This window comes from Lepidochelys olivacea, assembly GCF_965140295.1.
Source record: "Lepidochelys olivacea isolate rLepOli2 genome assembly, chromosome: 1".
Classification (NCBI taxonomy): domain Eukaryota; kingdom Metazoa; phylum Chordata; order Testudines; family Cheloniidae; genus Lepidochelys; species Lepidochelys olivacea.
The window spans coordinates 296,375,953-296,389,304 of NC_140411.1; the positions used below are offsets into that span (position 1 = coordinate 296,375,953).

The 13,352-nt window shown below is 44.9% G+C and overlaps 1 long non-coding RNA gene across 2 annotated transcripts in view; it reads right to left on the reverse strand.

Moving 5' to 3' along the window:
• Positions 1–13,352, reverse strand: part of LOC311515124 — a 60,624-nt gene that overhangs the window by 20,088 nt on the left and 27,184 nt on the right. For both annotated transcript variants that reach the window (XR_014710054.1, XR_014710055.1), the window contains 2 exons: positions 7,338–7,413; positions 2,428–2,487 (listed from right to left, as the gene is read on the reverse strand). This is a non-coding gene — a long non-coding RNA (uncharacterized lncRNA). The remainder of the gene's footprint in view (positions 1–2,427; positions 2,488–7,337; positions 7,414–13,352) is intronic.

Genomic DNA, 13,352 nt, shown 5'->3' on the forward strand with positions numbered 1-13,352 from the left:
CCCCCCAACTACACCTCTCCTCTCCTCTAGTATTTGGCCCACTGAATCTCAGGATGTTTAAGTTGGAGTAACTCACATACCTCAAAGGCTCACTCAGCCATCTCCAACAACAACATTCCATGCTTGCTGAACTTCTGGGATCCCTTAAAGATCTAAATTTAGGAGCAAGATCTAGAAAAAATTATCCCTTTGACATACACCCTTAGGAAGTTACTGGCTCCTGCAAGTCTCACTACAGCAAGGCTAACTATTAAGCCCTTGTTATCCTAGGCCATTACAGTAACAGCACTTGTCCAGTAAGCATTACCATTAAACTGCACAAGTGTTCTGGAATTCCCATTCACATACAACAAACATTTTTAGCTCCATAACACCTTTTAGTCTCTAATTTTAGGCTGTTCTCCACAAATATAAAGGCTAGGTTTTTGGCAGCAAGAAATAAAAATTAAGTGGTACAGTTTCAAAGGTAACAATTCTTTCAAAATTATTTTCTTCCTTTTCTCCTGGGAGCCATCATGTACAAATCTGTAATTTGTTTCTTGTTTAAATTATTGACCTTTTAAAATCAAATACAATAAAACGAGACACCCACTTTGGTTGCCTTTGACTAAATTTCAGTTTTTGCAAGCACACAATGGCAAAACAAAAATGAATAGTTTCACACATTTGCTGTGGTAAGACAACTCTCTTTTTAAGTCATAATAGACTATTTCCCAGAAGAAAAACAGCTTCAATGCAGTTTCCTGATTTTGCTTTTGTTATTTAAGAAAATGTAGACCAAGAATATGTCTACAGTACAAGCATTACAACCACAGTGGTTCAGCTACACTGACATAGAGCTGTGATGAAAACGCTTGCTACAGCAATGGAAGAGGTTTTTCTGTCACTGTAGTAAATCCACTCTGATAAGAGACAATAGCTGGGTCAATGGAAGAAATTTTCCATTAACACAGCGGTCTCTATACCAGGGCTTAGGGCAGCTTAACTACATCTCTCAGAGGTGTGAATTTTTCACAGCTTTGAGCTATGGTGCTAGGTAGACCTAAGTGTTAGGTGTAGACCAGGCTTTATACACAGTCCTCAAAGGCTCCCAGTTGAGTAGTTTCAGAATACATAGAACTAAATTACCATCTCAGCTATACACAGGCTAAGGGTATGCGTCAAGGTTCCTTCCCCTCTCTGAACTCTAGGGTGCAGATGTGGGGACCTGCATGAAAGACCCCCTAAGCTTATTCTTACCAGCTTAAGTTAAAAACTTCCCCAAGGTACAAACTTTGCCTTGTCCTTGAACCCTATGCTGCCACCACCAAGTGTGTTAAAGAACAGGGAAAGAGCCCACTTGGAGACGTCTTCCCGCCCCCCCCCCCGCCAAATATCCCCCCAAGCCCTACACCCCCTTTCCTGGGGAAGGCTTGATAAAAACCCTCACCAATTGGCATAGGTGAACACAGACCCAAACCCGTGGATCTTAAGAACAAGGAAAAAGCAATCAGGATCTTAAAAAGAAAGAAAAAGTAAGAGAATCACCTCTGTAAAATCAGGATGGTAAATACCTTACAGGGTAATCAGATTCAAAACACAGAGAATCCCTCTAGGCAAAACCTTAAGTTACAAAAAGACACAAAAACAGGAATATACATTCCATTCAGCACAACCTATTTTACCAGCCATTTAACAAAAGGAAATCTAACGCATTTCTAGCTAGATTACTTACTAACTTAACAAAAGTTCTGAAGAGCATTCCTGACCTGGCCCTGGCAAAAGCATCACACAGACAGATAGAACCTTTGTTCCCCCACCCCCCTCCAGCTTTGAAAGTAACTTGTCTCCTCATTGGTCATTTTGGTCAGGTGCCAGCGAGGTTATCCTAGCTTCTTAACCTTTTACAGGTGAAAGGGTTTTGCCTCTTGCCAGGAGGGATTTTATAGTTCTGTATACAGAAAGGTGGTTACCCTTCCCTTTATATTTATGACAGTATGTTTACACTACAGTGGCACAGCTACGGCACTGCAGCTGTAGCCACTGTGGTGTAGATGCTTCCCACATTGATGGAAAAACCCTTTCTGTCTATATAGTTGATCTACCTCTCCAAGAGGCAGTAGCTAGGTCGATGGAATTCTTCCCTTGAGCTAGCCACGTCTACTCTGGCGTGTTGGGGATTTTAGCCATTTTGTTTTCTTGTTGTCTTTTACCTTCCATTTTGGTTAGCTGTCTTGTTGCTTGGTTTGATGCTCTTTTTGAGATGCTTATTCTGATTGGCTAAGTTTAAAGGAATGTTGGCCCAGAAGGTTCCAGGGTAGTTGGCAGGACAGTTGGTTAGAGAAAAGGGAAAACAGCAGGATGGAGCACTGAGACAGCCTGCGTTCATTTGCGTTATCATTGAGAGAAGACACCTACCACCCACCTGTTCCATCGAAGAAGGCTTACCTGTTCCAGTCAATGAGTGGTTCCTGATCCCTTGATGGCATAGTGCTCGAGTTCCTGATCCTGGTTCCCGAGAGAGAAAGAGGGTTCCTGAGTGAGCTGACTCCATCCAGTTTCCAGCCATTTTCAACAGATTGAGTAACGTTGAAACTCTTTTATATTATTTGAGCCCATTTGGTTTCTAGTTGGGGCTAGGCTTGAAGCCTGCTTTTACGTCTTTAAACCATAGAGTTATTCTATTTTTTATCATCCTGCCTTGTTAATAAATCTCATTTGTTCACCCCTTTAAGAGTGATTAGTGTAATTTCTGCTGTGACCATAGGTGACAGATCCTAATTTGGGGGATCAGGCCTGTCTGGGAGGTGGGGGTCCTTATTAAATATCCTTTCTTCAGTTCTTGTGATAACAGTTTGTGGCGACCACAGCACGATCCCTGATGGTCACAGTTCCCTCCTGTTTTTGTTTACTATAATCTGCTCGGCTTAAGGTTTATTGAAGGTCCATAGACCTTGAGGGTGGGAAGCACTGACAGCTGGTCAGCGGCTTTCTTATTTTGGACCCAAGCTAGAGTTGTGGCAGACACTAGGATGTGCTGCCTGAGCTGCGAGACAGTTCTGTGTAGCATGCCAGCACTACTGCTGAGCACTGCTAACACTCCGGCCGCAAGGCCTGGTGAGCGTGGAGAAGCCCCAGCTTCATAGGCTTGATGGGCGCAGGCAGACTCTGGCCTCTGATGCCCAGTGAGTACTGCTAGGTTCCAGCCTTAAGGAAAGCCCAGTGGGCATTGTTGGTAAAGAGGGCTGTGCAGCTCTGCACAGCAGGCCAGCACCAATGCTGAGCGCTGCTGATTAGCATTCTGGCTGCAAAGCCCAGGGAGCGCAAGCAGGCTACTGCTTGAAAGAGAGCTTTCAGAAGCTCTGCGACAGGCCAGCACAGTCTGATGAGTGCTGTCAGCCCCAACTTTCATGAGTCCGGTGAGCACTGCAGCAAGTGCTGTGGAAGCTAGTGTGTGTCTGTGTGGGCCAGACACATACTGCTTAAGAAGGAAAATGGCTGCTAGAACTTTTGGTATTCATGGATGGACTGAGGAGGTTAATAAAAACTCTCTGGAACATAGTGTGAATTTATTTGACAAGTGTAAAAACCCATGTGCCAAAGATCTGTTTTCGGGGGAGTATGCTTTTGAAAAGCTATGCAGTAAATGGGAAAGTTTTGTAACAGCTAAACCAAATTTCAATAAGAAAATGAGAAAAGGGGCTCTTGTTTATGGTCTAAGAACTGTTTCAAGGAAATTAAATGAACACAAAGTTAAAAGAAAAGGTGATTTTTCAAGCAAAAGAGCAGGTGGTCAAATAAGAGGTTGAGATTGAGAAGTTAATGCAGAATAGCACTCTAACAGCCCAAGTGCTTAACTAATCCCAGGTCTAGGAACTAAATGTGTGTTTACTAAAGAAGGACAAAGAAAACTTTGTCGTTGTAAAAAGAATGGAAAAATCCCAAGCTGCTCTGAGGTAGTTGATTAAGGAGGTTAAGAACACCCGAGAGGGTGCTGCTAATCATTCCTCCTGTAACAACAAAATTGATGCTTTGAAAAATAAGTTAAAAAGAGCTCATGGAATGACAACTGCTTTAAACATGGATCCTTTAAAAGAATACAAATCTGAGAGTTCTGATTCTGAGGGGGAAGAGTCCGATCATGGTTTAAACCTGTGGGAAATAAAGAAAGTGGATCCTCAAACCTCTGCTCCTCCGGCTCAAGAGGAGTTAATAGGTTTTGGTGAGATGGAGGAGGGGATGATACTCCCCAATAGAGCCCTTTACCACAACTATGGTAAATTATGATCCCAACTGACCAGCTGAGACAAGCCCATATGAGCCAGACCAGGCTAGGGCGATAGGAAAGACACTGGGTCCCTTAAACAAGGAAAGACACTGGGCCCCTTAAACAAGGAGACCGCCCTAGATTGGTTAGCTGAAATCAGCAGCATGGCTGCAATCAGCTGAGTTGATACAGTAGCTCTGCTAAGGGAGTGTATATGTGGGGGTGAATTTGGGGTACTGCCTGGGGAAATACAGCTAGCTAATGTAAGAGTAATAGCAGAAATCTATGAGGCTCTATTCAAATTTTATTTTCTCCATGATGGGAAAGTTCTATTCAGAAAAGGCAGAAAGTGGGTGAAATACCCAAGAGATCCTTGGGCAGGAAACGATTGTTATACTGGCTGTCAACATGTCACCAATAGTTAATGGGATGGCAACCTGCAACACACCCAAATTCAAGGAGGTGTTTGTCCAAGGACTCTCACCCACCTTAAAAATAATGTTAGGGCCAATCAACCTGAGACCTGTAACAATCAGGGAATTAGAGGGTAGAATCCAGAAAGCTTTTGAACTGCAGTGAGAGGTCTTCCCGAGACACTGGCAGAAAAAGAAGATTGCTGTAACAATGGAGCCAGTGAACAAAAAGGGAAGAAACACAGCCCTGAAGGCAAGAGTTATACAGCAATGGAAAGGAACTTCTCTGGTCCAAATGAGTCAACAAGAAATCAGGTGTAACCCTTCTGCCCGTCAGAGTTGGCAGCAACAAGGGCCGAGTTCAATATCTAGGGGATTCATTCCAATAACACAATGCAAACCAGCTCGAGCCCCCACCCAGTGACCTGGGACAAATATATACCACCCCTGCTGGGCGCCTCCAAGAGGCAATACTTCCCCTCTCGCAAACACATAGTCTGAGTGTAGCAAAAAGCCTTTTAATAACAGAGAGAAACAATGTGGCATTATGTTGGGGAAACACCACCAACAGGATTCGTAACACAACCCATGAGCAAAAAAAACCCACCCCAAGCAAATTGGGGCATGCCCTTTCCCTTTGGTTCTTGAGTCCAGCAACCCCAAATCACCCAAAGTCCCAAAAGTCCAATGACCCAAAAGTCTCTGTCCCTGGTCAGGGCAGGCCCAGAGTTCTAAAGTTTATCTGCAGAGCTTTACCTCCCAACCTGGGTGGAGACGGGGGGAGGGGGGGGGAGAGGTAAGGGGCACCATACATGATCTGAAGCTGACTGCCCCACAGCTCCATAGGCCTTCGCTCCACTCAGCCAGCCGCCCCACGAACTGCTCCGCGTCCCACAAGCAGCTCCTGCCGTCCTATGAACTGCTCCACAAGCCTGTCCACAAGGCACTCCAGCCGTCCTGCAAACTGCTCCACAATATATCTTCAGGCTCCCCCACTACCTAACACAATGCTCAGTGATTTCAGCTCTTAGTCAGTTCAGCTCTTTGGTGAATTCAGCTTGTAGCAGGGGAGCCTCAGTGCTGGTGCACCATTAGCCCACAGTGAGCTCAGCAGCCTGTAACTAGACTCCTAATGGAATCAAAATTAACTCTGATATTCCACAGTGGAGAGAGGAGACAGTGCAATTAACATGTAAGGGGCCCATGCCACCAAGTATTAATACTTGTCCCCAGCCTCTCTCAATTCACAGAGTTTTGGAACCCATGACCCTTGCCTAGCGAGTGCTACTTAGTTGATGGTGAGTCCCTCCAGCATAACAAAAGGCCAAGTACAGTTCCAAGCACAGTTCCCATAATCAGGGTAATAACAATTTATTCTTCCTGCCCCAATAACAGAGACACTGGGGATCCCACAGCAGCCAAAGTGACCATTTGGGCAGCTATGGCCTCATTCTAGGCGGGGTGGGTGTGCCTATGCAAATGAGATTGGCCCCTGAAGTTCTTTTCCACAACTTGCCACTCCTCACCACCAGATGTCAGGGTGGAGCTCATCCTGACACTGCTTACATCGGAATATCACAATGCAGCTGAAATGAAAGGATTTCGAATTGTGCTATCAAAGCGGTTATGAAAAAAGAGATCAAATCAACCAGAATCCCACAGAAGAACTGTTCAAAAGATTAGCCAGATATGAAGGCAGCACTGGAAGTACCTCATGAGCAGCAGCTGCAAGTACATCCAGACAACCAAAGCTGCAGGAGCAAAAGGAAAGCTTGCTCTGACGGGGCCAAGCTCTACCACCTCCCTCTTATGTGGCACCCATCAATAATGATGTGTGGGGGAGGCCAGTGGTACATGCCACCATGCAGAGAGAGTTTGGAAAGATTAATCAAGTAATGTTAATTGATACGGGTGCCACTCATCTGTACCAAAGCAACTCCAGAGGCCAAAGAATTTCCTGTACAAGAAGTTAAGATCCTAGAAGGGTACAACGGAAAAGGAAGTGTTGTCCCCTTTTATAAAACCCATTATGTGTACAATTGGCAAATTGATTACTGAGGCCACATTCAGAATTCAAGCTCTAGATGGGCACAGTATTCTTGGCGCTGACATCTTGAAAAGGCTGAATTTGGTGGTTGACCTACCCAACAGAATGCTAACCCAAGTTAAGGATAGAGAACGAGGCTTCACTGTCCCCACAGTTGCAGCCTTGAAGGTCCTGGAGAACATGGAAATACCCAAGTGGCAGGAAGCAGTCATGAAGGTAACAAACCAGTACCCTAACGCTTTTGCTACCAATAAGCTCCAATGTGGAAGAACTGAGGCTGAGGTGGTGGTTGTGGGTCCAGATCCCAAACCCCAGAAGCAGTCCAAGTATTATCGGGAAGCCGAGGAGGGGATCAAGGACACCATCAGTACTCTCATGAACCAAGGAGTATTGGTTGAGATTGCAAGCATCTGCAACTCTCCTATTTGGCCTGTTTTAAAAGTGGACAAAGTTACTGGAGGTTAACAGTCAATTATAGAGAACTAAAGTGAGTAACACCAAGGCTAACCCCAGTAGTAGCGAAGTTTCGTGAAATAATGGTGTCCATTGCTGCAGGTGCACAATGGTTCACCATTCTAGACTTAGCGAGCGCTTTCTTTTCCATCCCATTACACGGTAATCATCAACTTACCTTCAGCAGGGTACCCCAACAGTACCATAACGCACCCTCACTGTGTCACAAGTTCATGTCCAAAATGTGGGAACATCTTAAAGACAAAAAAAAATATATAAGTTATACGGATGACATCTTAATTGCCACTGTAGCTAGAGAGAAAAAGTCCTGGATGCTGTCCTATATAAGGTATAAGAAACTAGCTTTTTTATTAGTCCCACCAAAGCTCAGATACTGCAACAAAAAGTACCATACCTCGGAATGGAACTGGGCATACATGAACATCGACCAGATGCCAACAGGGTCAAATTAATTTGCAGATTGCCTTCCCCACAATACATATCAGCATTGAGGTAATTTCTGGGCCTCACCGGATTTTCCCGGGACTTCTTTGAGGGGTATTCTGAAGTTGCACAACCCCTTTATGCTTTGCTTAGAAAGGGCCAGGAATGGACTTGGGGTGAAAAGGAGAGGTTTTTGCCATTTTGCCAGCTGAAGCAAGCCCTTGTCCAAGCACTGGGCATAACCTCAGCCCAGCAAACCCTTTCAACTCCAATTAGGAACAACAGAGAAGGAACTCAGCAAAGTTTTGATGCAGGACAACAGAGTGGGACTAAAACCAGTCGCCTTTGGATCAAAGGCACTACGGAAAATTGAAAAACGATATTCGCCGTGTGAAAAAGAACTGCTTCCATTAACATGGGTATTGAGACACTGGGAAGACCTGATAGGTATGCCCCCCCTTGTATTAAAAACTATTTACACACCTATCCATTATATACTATCAGGACAAATCAACGAAGGTAGGATGCCAAATCCTCGGTTGGCTGGTTAGACTTTAAGTCTTTTAAACAGAGGCATTGAAGTGGATAAGGCACAAACTCTCTAGGTAGTCCCCTATGCCAGGGGTTCTCAAACTGGGGGTCAGGACCCCTCAGGGGGTTGCAAGGTTATTACATGGGGGGTTATAAGCTGTCAACCTCCACCCCAACCCTGCTTTGCCTCTAGCATTTATAATAGTGTTAAATATATAAAAAAGTGTTTCAAATTTATAAGGAGGGGGTCGCACTCAGACTTGCTATGTGAAAGGGGTCACCAGTAAAAAAGTTTGAGAGCCACTGCCCTATGCGCTGCTAACTCACAGGGAGGATTACAAGTGTGCAGTGCTGTTCGAAGACCCTAATAAGCTGGAATCACCAATCACAAGAAAGTCTTTATGCCCTTAGGGTTAACTTTGCCTGCAGTTCATTTAGAATGCTTAGCTTTCATAGTTTCACTCACGGCAGGTTGGAATGCATGGGTAAAAATTGTGGTGCTGGAAGCATCTGCCCCTAGAATTTATAAAAGCAATACAGTTGCAACTATTCTAGAAGGGTGGGAACTGGACTAGGAGTTTTAAATACTATTGGTGAGCAAGTCCTAGCTAGTAAAATAGGAGCGCCAGGAAAAGATATTGCTTCCTTGTCCAACCCACTAACCACCTCCTTCAACCAGCTCAGTGTTACCGAGTACAAAATCGCTAGTGTGCTACCAGGGTGGCTGCATTATTAATGCAATAGGCACATTTCAGTCAAACTTCTCAATGGCACTTGCTTGTGCCCAAGCTCAGGCATGGATATTAGATGTGGCCAAAAGCATAATAAGGGATGGACTCAACAGGTTAATTCCGGCTGAGCTCAGAAACATCTTATGGAGAAACGTCACAAACCCATTTAAGCAACACCACAAAGCTTGGTGGAAGCTGGTAAATTTCTCTTATATCCACAGCAACCAGACCATCATTGCCTATGTGTTAACAGTAGCCGATGCACAAAAGGAATGGGTTTATCCATAGGTGCCAATTGGGCTAAACCTTAATGACTCTATCCTGTTTCCCATGGAACTAAATAAGTGGGGAAAAGAACAGTATATACATTAGTGTCAATCTGCAATCATGTGTGGAGGAAAAAGGGATAGGCTACTCGTGTGGCTCTGGGGTGATAGAGGACTCACATATCTGTTTAAACCCCACAAAGGGAAGGTGCTATTATCAGCTCCGACCATATATTTTTAACTAATCTGCCCTTGTGTTAATAGATTCACAATGGATTTGCTTATGAAGTTGGTGTAAAGAATTTGTGGTAAATTTTTATTACAAAATACCCCATGACCCCTATGCAAATATATGTTTATGTTCAGTATTTTCTATCGTTGGGTGCAATATTAACTTTACAATGCATGAGGTTAATGTACAAACTGTCCAAGCCAATTACCTGTTGTATCAGCATACTGCACCAATCCATCTAAGTGTCAACATTTTGGTGCTTAGGCAGATAGTGCAGCATCCTGATTTAAGACGGCACCTAAAGCAATTACAGAAAGATAGTAAGGAGGTTATGGTGACTGTTCATCATTCCTCACAACAAATCCAAAGAATTTTAAGGAGGATACAGAGGGAAACGGCTTCTTCCCACTGGTGGGTAAACCTCTTTGGCAGCCCTACAAATTTCAGCAGAGGATGGGAAATCTTACAGTACTCTGTCATTGTATTATTAATAATTCAAGTGTGAATTGCTGTGTATGTAATATTGTTAACATTTTGGGTTAGAAGAAGGGTAAGAGCAGTAAACTATAACTGTTAAAAATTAATTCCTTCAAGAATAGTGTAAAAGTTAATTGTAATCCTAGGTTAAGTTAGTAAGTCTATATACAACATTGTTAGAGGTATGATAGCATAGAAGGTCTAAAGCCATTCTAACTGTCAAAGAGGGGAATTGTTGGGGATTTTCACCATTTTGTTTTCTTGTTGTCTTTTACCTTCCATTTGACGCTCTTTTTGAGACGCACAGGGCCACAATTTTTCAAAGCCCCGAACAGCACAACTACATTGATCTCATTTAAATGTAGATCTGACCTAACAGCTGCTAGTGCATCTAAACAGAGATACCAATCTCCATTGAGGGGTCAGCATTCCATTTAAGTTACCAGCCTGGAATTTGGCTAGGTTATTATTCACGCACTGCTCACAGCAAGTTTGATGATTCAAAAATAAAGAAGTCCACAAAGTTCCTGCCCCAGCAAACTTACAGTCTAGTTTTCAGACAGGACAGATCAGACACAAGTAGTGCACAACCATTCAGGTATGCATGGAGGTGATGTAAAACTCTATTGGTAGCAGTGGTTTTAAAAAACTGTGAAAGAATGTTTTGAGGAGTTTGAAGAGGTGGGGGAAAGGAAGATTAATCCACCTACTGTTATGAATGGATCAACAAATCCATCTAGGTTCAGCAAACTTCCTTTTTAATTGGTTTTCTCTCCAAGGAACCAGTCAACACTCATCTGCAGGTCTTTGCTTTCAGAAGAGATCAAAACATATTCCACACTCAATACTGAGTGAATAATTTAGGGACATGGGTTGGAACCACAAGGAAAAGTGAAAGAATGTATGGTAAGCAAAAATAGTGGGCCAGCTCCTCAGCCAGTGTTAATTGGCATATCTCCATTGATGTCAAAGGAGCTATGCCAATTTACAATAGCTGAGGTTTGTCCCAGTACTTTTAGATAATTAGGAACTTCTTAGCTAAGCCCTCAGGACTTTGTAAATTCCACAGCTATAAAGATCCCATGACTTTCTACATTCCACAGATAGAGACAGTTTCTTTCCATGTGAAAGAATTTTTAAAAGATTCCTGTATCACACTCTCTCTCTCACACCCGACCCTTTTCAAATCTCCCTGCTCCCATCTCATCGACAACAGATCATTTTACAGATTGCTTCCAACAAGAATCCCTAACTCCAAAGTTACACTGAGAGGAAGACTTTTGGGGCCCATCCCAATTCTGATGGATGACAACAGCAAATAAGATATTCACTTGGGGTAAATCGGCATGGCTCCATTGAAGTCAATGGAGTGATGTTGATATATACCAGCTGATGACTCAAAGTCATTTCAGTGGTGAAAGATTTAGGCCCCTGATGATTACAGAAAAAAAGAGAAGTGGGAACTTAGCAATAGATATTAAAAGTTGTCTTTGGTCAAACTTTCTCATCGCCCAATAGCTGTACATTATGGTATGTGCTGGTTGTTGCCCATCGGCCACCCCAAGCTTGCTGTATTTCAACTGTGATTGTGTGTGTGTGCGCAAGTGTATTCATTCTCAAAGCAAGGTTTAAAGATCAGTGTTTCAAAAGCTGTTTTGAAATAGACCAGATGCTGGAAAAACAACATTATTTTATAAAAGTATAGAATTTTGTAGTGAAAACCTAGCCCAGGAGGTCCTTCCTGATCCCCACTGCCACATAATCCTTCCTTGTCTATTACCATGCCACCTCATTTCCATCTCTTAGTGGCGCTCCATCCTGGCCGCTGTGGATGTGGGGGCCCTCTGCACCAACGTTCCACATGGGGATGGACTGCAGGCCGTTGGGAACAGTGTCCCCAATGATGTCACGGCAAACCTGGTGGCTGAACTTTGTGACTTTGTCCTCACCCATAACGGTTTCACATTTGGGGACGATGTGTGCCTTCAAATCAGCGGCACTGCTGTGGGTGCCTACGTGGCCCCAGAATGTGCCGGCAGTTTCATGGCTGGCTTGGAGTGGCACTTCCTTGGCTCTCGTCCCCTGGTATCCCTGCTCTGCTTGCGCTGCATTGATGACATCTTCATCATCTGGACCCATGGAAAAAAGGCCCTTGGGGAATTTCACCATGATTTCAACAATTTCCATCCCACCATCAACCTCAGCCTGGACCAGTCCACAAAAGAGATCCACTTCCTGGACACTGCGGTGCTAATAAGCGATGGTCATATAAACACCACCCTATACCGGAAACCTACTGACCACTGTACTTGCCTGCATGCCTCTGGCTTTCATCCGGACCACACCACACGGTCCATTGTCTACAGCCGGGCTCTACGATGCAGCCGCATTTGCTCCGGCCCCTCGGACAGAGACGGACACCTACAGGATCTCTGTCAAGCGTTCTTGCAACTGCGGTGCCCACCTACTGAGGTGGAGAGGTGGATTGGCAGAGCCAGAGGAGTGCCCAGAGGTTGCCTACTGCAGGACAGGCCCAACAGGGAGAGTGACAGATCGCTGCTGGCCATCGCCTTCAGCCCCCAACTGGAGCCTCCGGCGCATCATCGGGGGTCTACAGCCTGTCCTGAGGGATGGCCCATCACTCTCGCGGATCTTGGGAGGCGGGCCACTTTTGCTTACAGACAGCCCCCAGCCTGAAGCGGGTCCTCGCCAGCAACCACGCACCACATGGCAAGAACACTGGAGCCTGTCCTTGCAGCAGAACCGGTTGCCCACCGTGTCCACAAATCTACTCAGGGGACACCATTGCGGGGCCTGATCAAATCAGCCACACTGTCAGAGGCTCGTTCACCTGAGCAACTACCAATGTGGTGTACGCCATTGTGTGCCGGCGGTGCCCCTCTGCCATGTACGTTGGCCAGGCTGGACAGTCTCTACATAGAGGAATGGATGGACACAAATCAGACGTCAAGAGTTGTAACATTCAAGAACCAGCCGGAGAGCACTTCGGTCTCTTTGGTCACTCAGTTGCAGACCTAAAGGTGGCGATTCTTCAACAAAAAAACTTCAGGAACGGGCTCCAATGGGAGACTGCTGTATTGGAGTTAGTTTGCAGGCGGGATGCAACTGGCTTCGGCTTGGGTGGAGACTGGGAGTGGAGGTGTCATTGCATGGTGTGAAACTATTTCCCCTTGTTTGTTTCCCCTCCTGCTGTTCTTGTCGGCTGCTGGAGGTGGCCCACCTTGATTGTCACTACAGGGGGTTCTTCCCCCCCACTCCCCTGCTGTGGCTTGCCTTTCCTGGTCACTCTTGTTGTGGTCTGTGTGGTGGCACCCATTGTTTCAAGTTCTCTGTGTATATGGAGTCTCCCCACTGTTTTCTCCACTGTGTGCATCCGATGGGGTGGGCTGTGGCTCACGAAAGCTTATGCTGTAATAAATTTGTTAGTGTCTGCGGTGCCACAAGTACTCCTTTTCTTTTTACGGATACAGACTAACACAGCTGCTACTCTG